The sequence below is a fragment of the Drosophila mauritiana genome, unplaced genomic scaffold (assembly GCF_004382145.1).
Source record: "Drosophila mauritiana strain mau12 unplaced genomic scaffold, ASM438214v1 U_194, whole genome shotgun sequence".
Taxonomy (NCBI): domain Eukaryota; kingdom Metazoa; phylum Arthropoda; class Insecta; order Diptera; family Drosophilidae; genus Drosophila; species Drosophila mauritiana.
Genome location: NW_022881327.1, coordinates 1 through 9,503, shown reverse-complemented (window position 1 = coordinate 9,503; position 9,503 = coordinate 1).

Here is a 9,503-nt window from a genome sequence, read left to right as displayed (position 1 = left end):
TGAAAATATCCCACATTCTCTTAGTATTATAGAGAAAAGCCATTATAGTGAGAGGGTATAGTAGTGTAAACGACCGGAATTACGACAGAGGGTTCAAAAACTACTATAGGTAGGCAGTGGTTGCCGACCTCTCATATTGTTCAAAACTTATGTATTCATATGATTTTGGCAATAATATGAGTAAATTAAATAATATACATATGAAAATGATTAATTATTATATGTATAAGGGAAAAAATGCTGAAAATATCCCACATTCTCTTAGTATTATAGAGGAAAGACCGTTGCTGACCTCTGATATTGTTCAAAACTTATGTATTTATATGATTTTGGCAATTATATGAGTAAATTAAATAATATACATATGAAAATTATTAATTATTATATGTATAGGGGAAAAAATGATGAAATATTCCCACATTCTCTTAGTATTATAGAGAAAAGCCATTATAGTGAGAGGGTATAGTAGTGTAAACGACCGGAATTACGACAGAGGGTTCAAAAACTACTATAGGTAGGCAGTGGTTGCCGACCTCTCATATTGTTCAAAACTTATGTATTCATATGATTTTGGCAATTATATGAGTAAATTAAATAATATACATATGAAAATGATTAATTATTATATGTATAGGGGAAAAAATGCTGAAATATTCCCACATTCTCTTAGTATTATAGAGGAAAGACCGTTGCTGACCTCTGATATTGTTCAATACTTATGTATTTATATGATTTTGGCAATTATATGAGTAAATTAAATAATATACATATGAAAATGATTAATTTTTATATGTCAAAATATATAAGGGAAAAAATGCTGAAATATTCCCATATTATCTTAGTATTATAGAGGAAAGACCGTTGCTGACCTCTGATATTGTTCAAAACTTATGTATTTATATGATTTTGGCAATTATATGAGTAAATTAAATAATATAGATATGAAAATGATTAATTATTATATGAATAAATGTATAAGGGAAAAAATGCTGAAATATTCCCATATTATCTTAGTATTATAGAGGAAAGACCGTTGCTGACCTCTGATATTGTTCAAAACTTATGTATTTATATGATTTTGGCAATTATATGAGTAAATTAAATAATATACATATGAAAATGATTAATTATTATATGTATAAGGGAAAAAATGTTGAAATATTCCCATATTATCTTAGTATTATAGAGGAAAGACCGTTGCTGACCTCTGATATTGTTCAAAACTTATGTATTTATATGATTTTGGCAATTATATGAGTAAATTAAATAATATACATATGAAAATTATTAATTATTATATGTATAGGGGAAAAAATGATGAAATATTCCCACATTCTCTTAGTATTATAGAGAAAAGCCATTATAGTGAGAGGGTATAGTAGTGTAAACGACCGGAATTACGACAGAGGGTTCAAAAACTACTATAGGTAGGCAGTGGTTGCCGACCTCTCATATTGTTCAAAACTTATGTATTCATATGATTTTGGCAATTATATGAGTAAATTAAATAATATACATATGAAAATGATTAATTATTATATGTATAGGGGAAAAATGCTGAAATATTCCCACATTCTCTTAGTATTATAGAGGAAAGACCGTTGCTGACCTCTGATATTGTTCAATACTTATGTATTTATATGATTTTGGCAATTATATGAGTAAATTAAATAATATACATATGAAAATGATTAATTTTTATATGTCAAAATATATAAGGGAAAAAATGCTGAAATATTCCCATATTATCTTAGTATTATAGAGGAAAGACCGTTGCTGACCTCTGATATTGTTCAAAACTTATGTATTTATATGATTTTGGCAATTATATGAGTAAATTAAATAATATAGATATGAAAATGATTAATTATTATATGAATAAATGTATAAGGGAAAAAATGCTGAAATATTCCCATATTATCTTAGTATTATAGAGGAAAGACCGTTGCTGACCTCTGATATTGTTCAAAACTTATGTATTTATATGATTTTGGCAATTATATGAGTAAATTAAATAATATACATATGAAAATTATTATATGTATAGGGGAAAAAATGCTGAAATATTCCCACATTCTCTTAGTATAATAGAGAAAAGCCATTATAGTGAGAGGGTATAGTAGTGTAAACGACCGGAATTACGACAGAGGGTTCAAAAACTACTATAGGTAGGCAGTGGTTGCCGACCTCTCATATTGTTCAAAACTTATGTATTCATATGATTTTGGCAATTATATGAGTAAATTAAATAATATACATATGAAAATGATTAATTATTATATGTATAGGGGAAAAAATGCTGAAATATTCCCACATTCTCTTAGTATTATAGAGGAAAGACCGTTGCTGACCTCTGATATTGTTCAATACTTATGTATTTATATGATTTTGGCAATTATATGAGTAAATTAAATAATATACATATGAAAATGATTAATTTTTATATGTCAAAATATATAAGGGAAAAAATGCTGAAATATTCCCATATTATCTTAGTATTATAGAGGAAAGACCGTTGCTGACCTCTGATATTGTTCAAAACTTATGTATTTATATGATTTTGGCAATTATATGAGTAAATTAAATAATATAGATATGAAAATGATTAATTATTATATGAATAAATGTATAAGGGAAAAAATGCTGAAATATTCCCATATTATCTTAGTATTATAGAGGAAAGACCGTTGCTGACCTCTGATATTGTTCAAAACTTATGTATTTATATGATTTTGGCAATTATATGAGTAAATTAAATAATATACATATGAAAATGATTAATTATTATATGTATAAGGGAAAAAATGTTGAAATATTCCCATATTATCTTAGTATTATAGAGGAAAGACCGTTGCTGACCTCTGATATTGTTCAAAACTTATGTATTTATATGATTTTGGCAATTATATGAGTAAATTAAATAATATACATATGAAAATTATTAATTATTATATGTATAGGGGAAAAAATGATGAAATATTCCCACATTCTCTTAGTATTATAGAGAAAAGCCATTATAGTGAGAGGGTATAGTAGTGTAAACGACCGGAATTACGACAGAGGGTTCAAAAACTACTATAGGTAGGCAGTGGTTGCCGACCTCTCATATTGTTCAAAACTTATGTATTCATATGATTTTGGCAATTATATGAGTAAATTAAATAATATACATATGAAAATGATTAATTATTATATGTATAGGGGAAAAAATGCTGAAATATTCCCACATTCTCTTAGTATTATAGAGGAAAGACCGTTGCTGACCTCTGATATTGTTCAATACTTATGTATTTATATGATTTTGGCAATTATATGAGTAAATTAAATAATATACATATGAAAATGATTAATTTTTATATGTCAAAATATATAAGGGAAAAAATGCTGAAATATTCCCATATTATCTTAGTATTATAGAGGAAAGACCGTTGCTGACCTCTGATATTGTTCAAAACTTATGTATTTATATGATTTTGGCAATTATATGAGTAAATTAAATAATATAGATATGAAAATGATTAATTATTATATGAATAAATGTATAAGGGAAAAAATGCTGAAATATTCCCATATTATCTTAGTATTATAGAGGAAAGACCGTTGCTGACCTCTGATATTGTTCAAAACTTATGTATTTATATGATTTTGGCAATTATATGAGTAAATTAAATAATATACATATGAAAATTATTATATGTATAGGGGAAAAAATGCTGAAATATTCCCACATTCTCTTAGTATAATAGAGAAAAGCCATTATAGTGAGAGGGTATAGTAGTGTAAACGACCGGAATTACGACAGAGGGTTCAAAAACTACTATAGGTAGGCAGTGGTTGCCGACCTCTCATATTGTTCAAAACTTATGTATTCATATGATTTTGGCAATTATATGAGTAAATTAAATAATATACATATGAAAATTATTAATTATTATATGTATAGGGGAAAAAATGCTGAAATATTCCCACATTCTCTTAGTATTATAGAGAAAAGCCATTATAGTGAGAGGGTATAGTAGTGTAAACGACCGGAATTACGACAGAGGGTTCAAAAACTACTATAGGTAGGCAGTGGTTGCCGACCTCTCATATTGTTCAAAACTTATGTATTCATATGATTTTGGCAATTATATGAGTAAATTAAATAATATACATATGAAAATTATTAATTATTATATGTATAAGGGAAAAAATGCTGAAAATATCCCACATTCTCTTAGTATAATAGAGAAAAGCCATTATAGTGAGAGGGTATAGTAGTGTAAACGACCGGAATTACGACAGAGGGTTCAAAAACTACTATAGGTAGGCAGTGGTTGCCGACCTCTCATATTGTTCAAAACTTATGTATTCATATGATTTTGGCAATAATATGAGTAAATTAAATAATATACATATGAAAATGATTAATTATTATATGTATAAGGGAAAAAATGCTGAAAATATCCCACATTCTCTTAGTATTATAGAGAAAAGCCATTATAGTGAGAGGGTATAGTAGTGTAAACGACCGGAATTACGACAGAGGGTTCAAAAACTACTATAGGTAGGCAGTGGTTGCCGACCTCTCATATTGTTCAAAACTTATGTATTCATATGATTTTGGCAATAATATGAGTAAATTAAATAATATACATATGAAAATGATTAATTATTATATGTATAAGGGAAAAAATGCTGAAAATATCCCACATTCTCTTAGTATTATAGAGAAAAGCCATTATAGTGAGAGGGTATAGTAGTGTAAACGACCGGAATTACGACAGAGGGTTCAAAAACTACTATAGGTAGGCAGTGGTTGCCGACCTCTCATATTGTTCAAAACTTATGTATTCATATGATTTTGGCAATTATATGAGTAAATTAAATAATATACATATGAAAATTATTAATTATTATATGTATAGGGGAAAAAATGCTGAAATATTCCCACATTCTCTTAGTATTATAGAGGAAAGACCGTTGCTGACCTCTGATATTGTTCAAAACTTATGTATTTATATGATTTTGGCAATTATATGAGTAAATTAAATAATATACATATGAAAATGATTAATTATTATATGTATAAATGTATAAGGGAAAAAATGCTGAAATATTCCCATATTATCTTAGTATTATAGAGGAAAGACCGTTGCTGACCTCTGATATTGTTCAAAACTTATGTATTTATATGATTTTGGCAATTATATGAGTAAATTAAATAATATACATATGAAAATGATTAATTATTATATGTATAAGGGAAAAAATGTTGAAATATTCCCATATTATCTTAGTATTATAGAGGAAAGACCGTTGCTGACCTCTGATATTGTTCAAAACTTATGTATTTATATGATTTTGGCAATTATATGAGTAAATTAAATAATATACATATGAAAATGATTAATTATTATATGTATAAGGGAAAAAATGTTGAAATATTCCCATATTATCTTAGTATTACAGAGAAAAGACCGTTGCTGACCTCTGATATTGTTCAAAACTTATGTATTTATATGATTTTGGCAATTATATGAGTAAATTAAATAATATACATATGAAAATTATTAATTATTATATGTATAGGGGAAAAAATGATGAAATATTCCCACATTCTCTTAGTATAATAGAGAAAAGCCATTATAGTGAGAGGGTATAGTAGTGTAAACGACCGGAATTACGACAGAGGGTTCAAAAACTACTATAGGTAGGCAGTGGTTGCCGACCTCTCATATTGTTCAAAACTTATGTATTCATATGATTTTGGCAATAATATGAGTAAATTAAATAATATACATATGAAAATGATTAATTATTATATGTATAGGGGAAAAAATGCTGAAATATTCCCACATTCTCTTAGTATTATAGAGAAAAGCCATTATAATGAGAGGGTATAGTAGTGTAAACGACAGAGGGTTCAAAAAACTACTATAGGTAGGCAGTGGTTGCCGACCTCTCATATTGTTCAAAACTTATGTATTCATATGATTTTGGCAATAATATGAGTAAATTAAATAATATACATATGAAAATGATTAATTATTATATGTATAAGGGAAAAAATGCTGAAAATATCCCACATTCTCTTAGTATTATAGAGAAAAGCCATTATAGTGAGAGGGTATAGTAGTGTAAACGATCGGAATTACGACAGAGGGTTCAAAAAACTACTATAGGTAGGCAGTGGTTGCCGACCTCTCATATTGTTCAAAACTTATGTATTCATATGATTTTGGCAATTATATGAGTAAATTAAATAATATACATATGAAAATTATTAATTATTATATGTATAGGGGAAAAAATGCTGAAATATTCCCACATTCTCTTAGTATTATAGAGGAAAGACCGTTGCTGACCTCTGATATTGTTCAAAACTTATGTATTTATATGATTTTGGCAATTATATGAGTAAATTAAATAATATACATATGAAAATTATTAATTATTATATGTATAAGGGAAAAAATGTTGAAATATTCCCATATTATCTTAGTATTATAGAGGAAAGACCGTTGCTGACCTCTGATATTGTTCAAAACTTATGTATTTATATGATTTTGGCAATTATATGAGTAAATTAAATAATATAGATATGAAATGATTAATTATTATATGAATAAATGTATAAGGGAAAAAATGCTGAAATATTCCCATATTATCTTAGTATTATAGAGGAAAGACCGTTGCTGACCTCTGATATTGTTCAAAACTTATGTATTTATATGATTTTGCAATTATATGAGTAAATTAAATAATATACATATGAAATTATTATATGTATAGGGGAAAAAATGCTGAAATATTCCCACATTCTCTTAGTATAATAGAGAAAAGCCATTATAGTGAGAGGGTATAGTAGTGTAAACGACCGGAATTACGACAGAGGGTTCAAAACTACTATAGGTAGGCAGTGGTTGCCGACCTCTCATAATTGTTCAAAACTTATGTATTCATATGATTTTGGCAATTATATGAGTAAATAAATAATATACATATGAAAATTATTAATTATTATATGTATAGGGGAAAAAATGCTTGGAGTCGCGATCGAACACTCGACGAGTGCAGACGTGCCGCCGGATCGACAGCAAATTGTTAGCAATTGTTCACAGTTGTAAGTCCCGTTACTTGTGCCCAGCCACTTCGCGTCGCGTGATTTGTCGCGCGTTTTGATTGGCCCAGCCAACGTACCTAACGGTAGTTCGCACAACACCATCGCACACCCGAGTGTGCGTGTTATCAGCGCAAAAAACCCAGTGCTCGAAGCAGCGGTATAATTGCAAAGCAGCAGCACGTGCTGCCTGGCTCACCGGCTTACGGTGCCCAGCTTCCCCCCCCCCCCCCCCTCCTCACTCCTTATCACTTTGGAGAAGATGGACTGGCAGGCCCCCCCGCGCACCCACAAGCTTGGAACAACACCACGCAAAAAGGCTCTGAGAACACGCAAGAGCAGCTCCAGCAGCGAGGGAAGCACCTCGCATACAGAGCCGGGCGAGATAAAGCGAAAACCGGCAAAGAAAGCACAGGGAGAGGAGCTGGAAGATAAGTCAAGCACTAGCGCAGCTCTGCGCAAGAAGCTCGCCAACAACGCCTTCGCTTTACTCTCGACCGAAGAAGACGAGTACGACAAGAGAGCTCTGATGACGAACCCGGACCTAAAGACGATTCCAAGCCAAGACCCCCGAGAAACCAAAGCCCACCCCGAAGACCATCAAGCCACTCCGATTTTTATCCCCGATGTGACCAACATCTCGGCATCGTCAAGATGATCACGACTCTTGTAGGCCCGAAGAACAATTTACCTACAAGACCGTGAATGGCAACAACGTACGTGTCATGATGCCGGACAAAGAGTCCTATACAGCTCTGCGTCTCCAACTTGTGGCCCAAACAAGAGGCATCGGACTTTCCAGCCGAAAGATGAACGTGCATACAAGTTGTCATCAAAGACTCCACCACTCCACCGATCGTGAGGAAATCATTGAAGACCTTCGCAGACAAGGGCACGCTGTTAGAGATCTGCACATCCATTGGCAGAAGAACTAAAGAACCGCTGGGAATATTCTTCGCCAACCTGGAGCCTTCCAGCAACAACAAAGACGTCTACCAAGTCAAGCGGATCTGCAGGTCGTAGTAACATTGAACCGCCGCAGAAGTTCAACGACGTGCCTCAATGCTTCAGGTGCCAAGGATTCGGTCATACACAGCGTTACTGCTTCCTGGAATACCGATGTGTAAGTGTGGAGGCCCTCACGATCGAGGGCATGTGAGAAGAGGAGGACGACAAAGCGTTGCTTCCACTGCCAGGCGACATCCTGCGTCTTTCAAGGGATGCCCTGCATACAAAAGGGCCAAAGCACTCGCTGCTCCCGAAACAAGGCCCGTCGCTAATGCTAACAAGGCGCCGCCCGTGGCATCACCAAACGTCACCTCTGGCAGGAGCTACCGAGACGCCCCAACGGAGTGCAACGCAGCACCGAGAATCCCACAACCCCAGTCCAAACCCAAACAGAAACCCCACACTCCGGTCAGATAGAAGCGATGTTCGCTCGCATGGAAGGAATGATGGAAAGGATGATGGAGCGCATGTTCACCCAGATGACACAGCTGGTGGCCACCATTCTCAACAGCAAGTCATGCAACTAAAGCTCCACCTAGTCGTCTGGAATGCGAACGGCCTGCAGAACAGCAAGGCCATAGTCGAGCACCATCTGAAGACCCACCAGATCGATATCCTACTCGTAGCCGAAACCCACTTTCTCCCCAGATCCCACTTTTAATATCAGCGGATATGACCTCATCCATGCAGACCATCCTTCTGGCAGAGCACGCGGTGGAGCAGCCATCCTCATCAGGAGCGGTATTCAATACCTAGAGCTGCCCGCGTTTCAGCAAGACTGGGCACAATGTCCTGTCATCAGGATTGTCAGCCCGCAAGGAGATTTAGACATTGGAGCGGTCTACTTTCCCCCCAGATACCGCATAACAGCATCTCACCTCTCAGTGAGTTCTTCGAGCATTTGGGGCCCCGCTTCATAGCAGCTGGAGATTATAACGCCAAACATTCTTGGTGGGGATCGCGCGCCAACAACCCCAAAGGGAAACTCTGTTTGGGTACCTGCAACGCCACCGACTGGACTGCCACTCCACTGGCGAGCCCACTCACTGGCCAACGAATCCCCTCAAGACTCCAGACCTACTGGACTTTGCTGTGTCGAAAGGCATAGGGCATGCGAAGATCAGCTGCACAACAAATGCTGATCTCCTGTCAGACCACTGTGCAATAAACGTGCTAATCAACACGCCAGTCCTCAGGAAAACCCCGCTCAGAAGGCTCACTGGAAAATATACCGACGCCGCCAAGTTCGCGTCCTGGATGCTCTCCACCGTCAATCCGAACCCCATCCTCAACACACCCAGGAACATTGATGAAGCTATCGGGAATCTCACCAGGCAGATGCAAAACGCTGCGGAATTCGCAAGCCCACCGCCACCAAAGACTGCGAGAACAC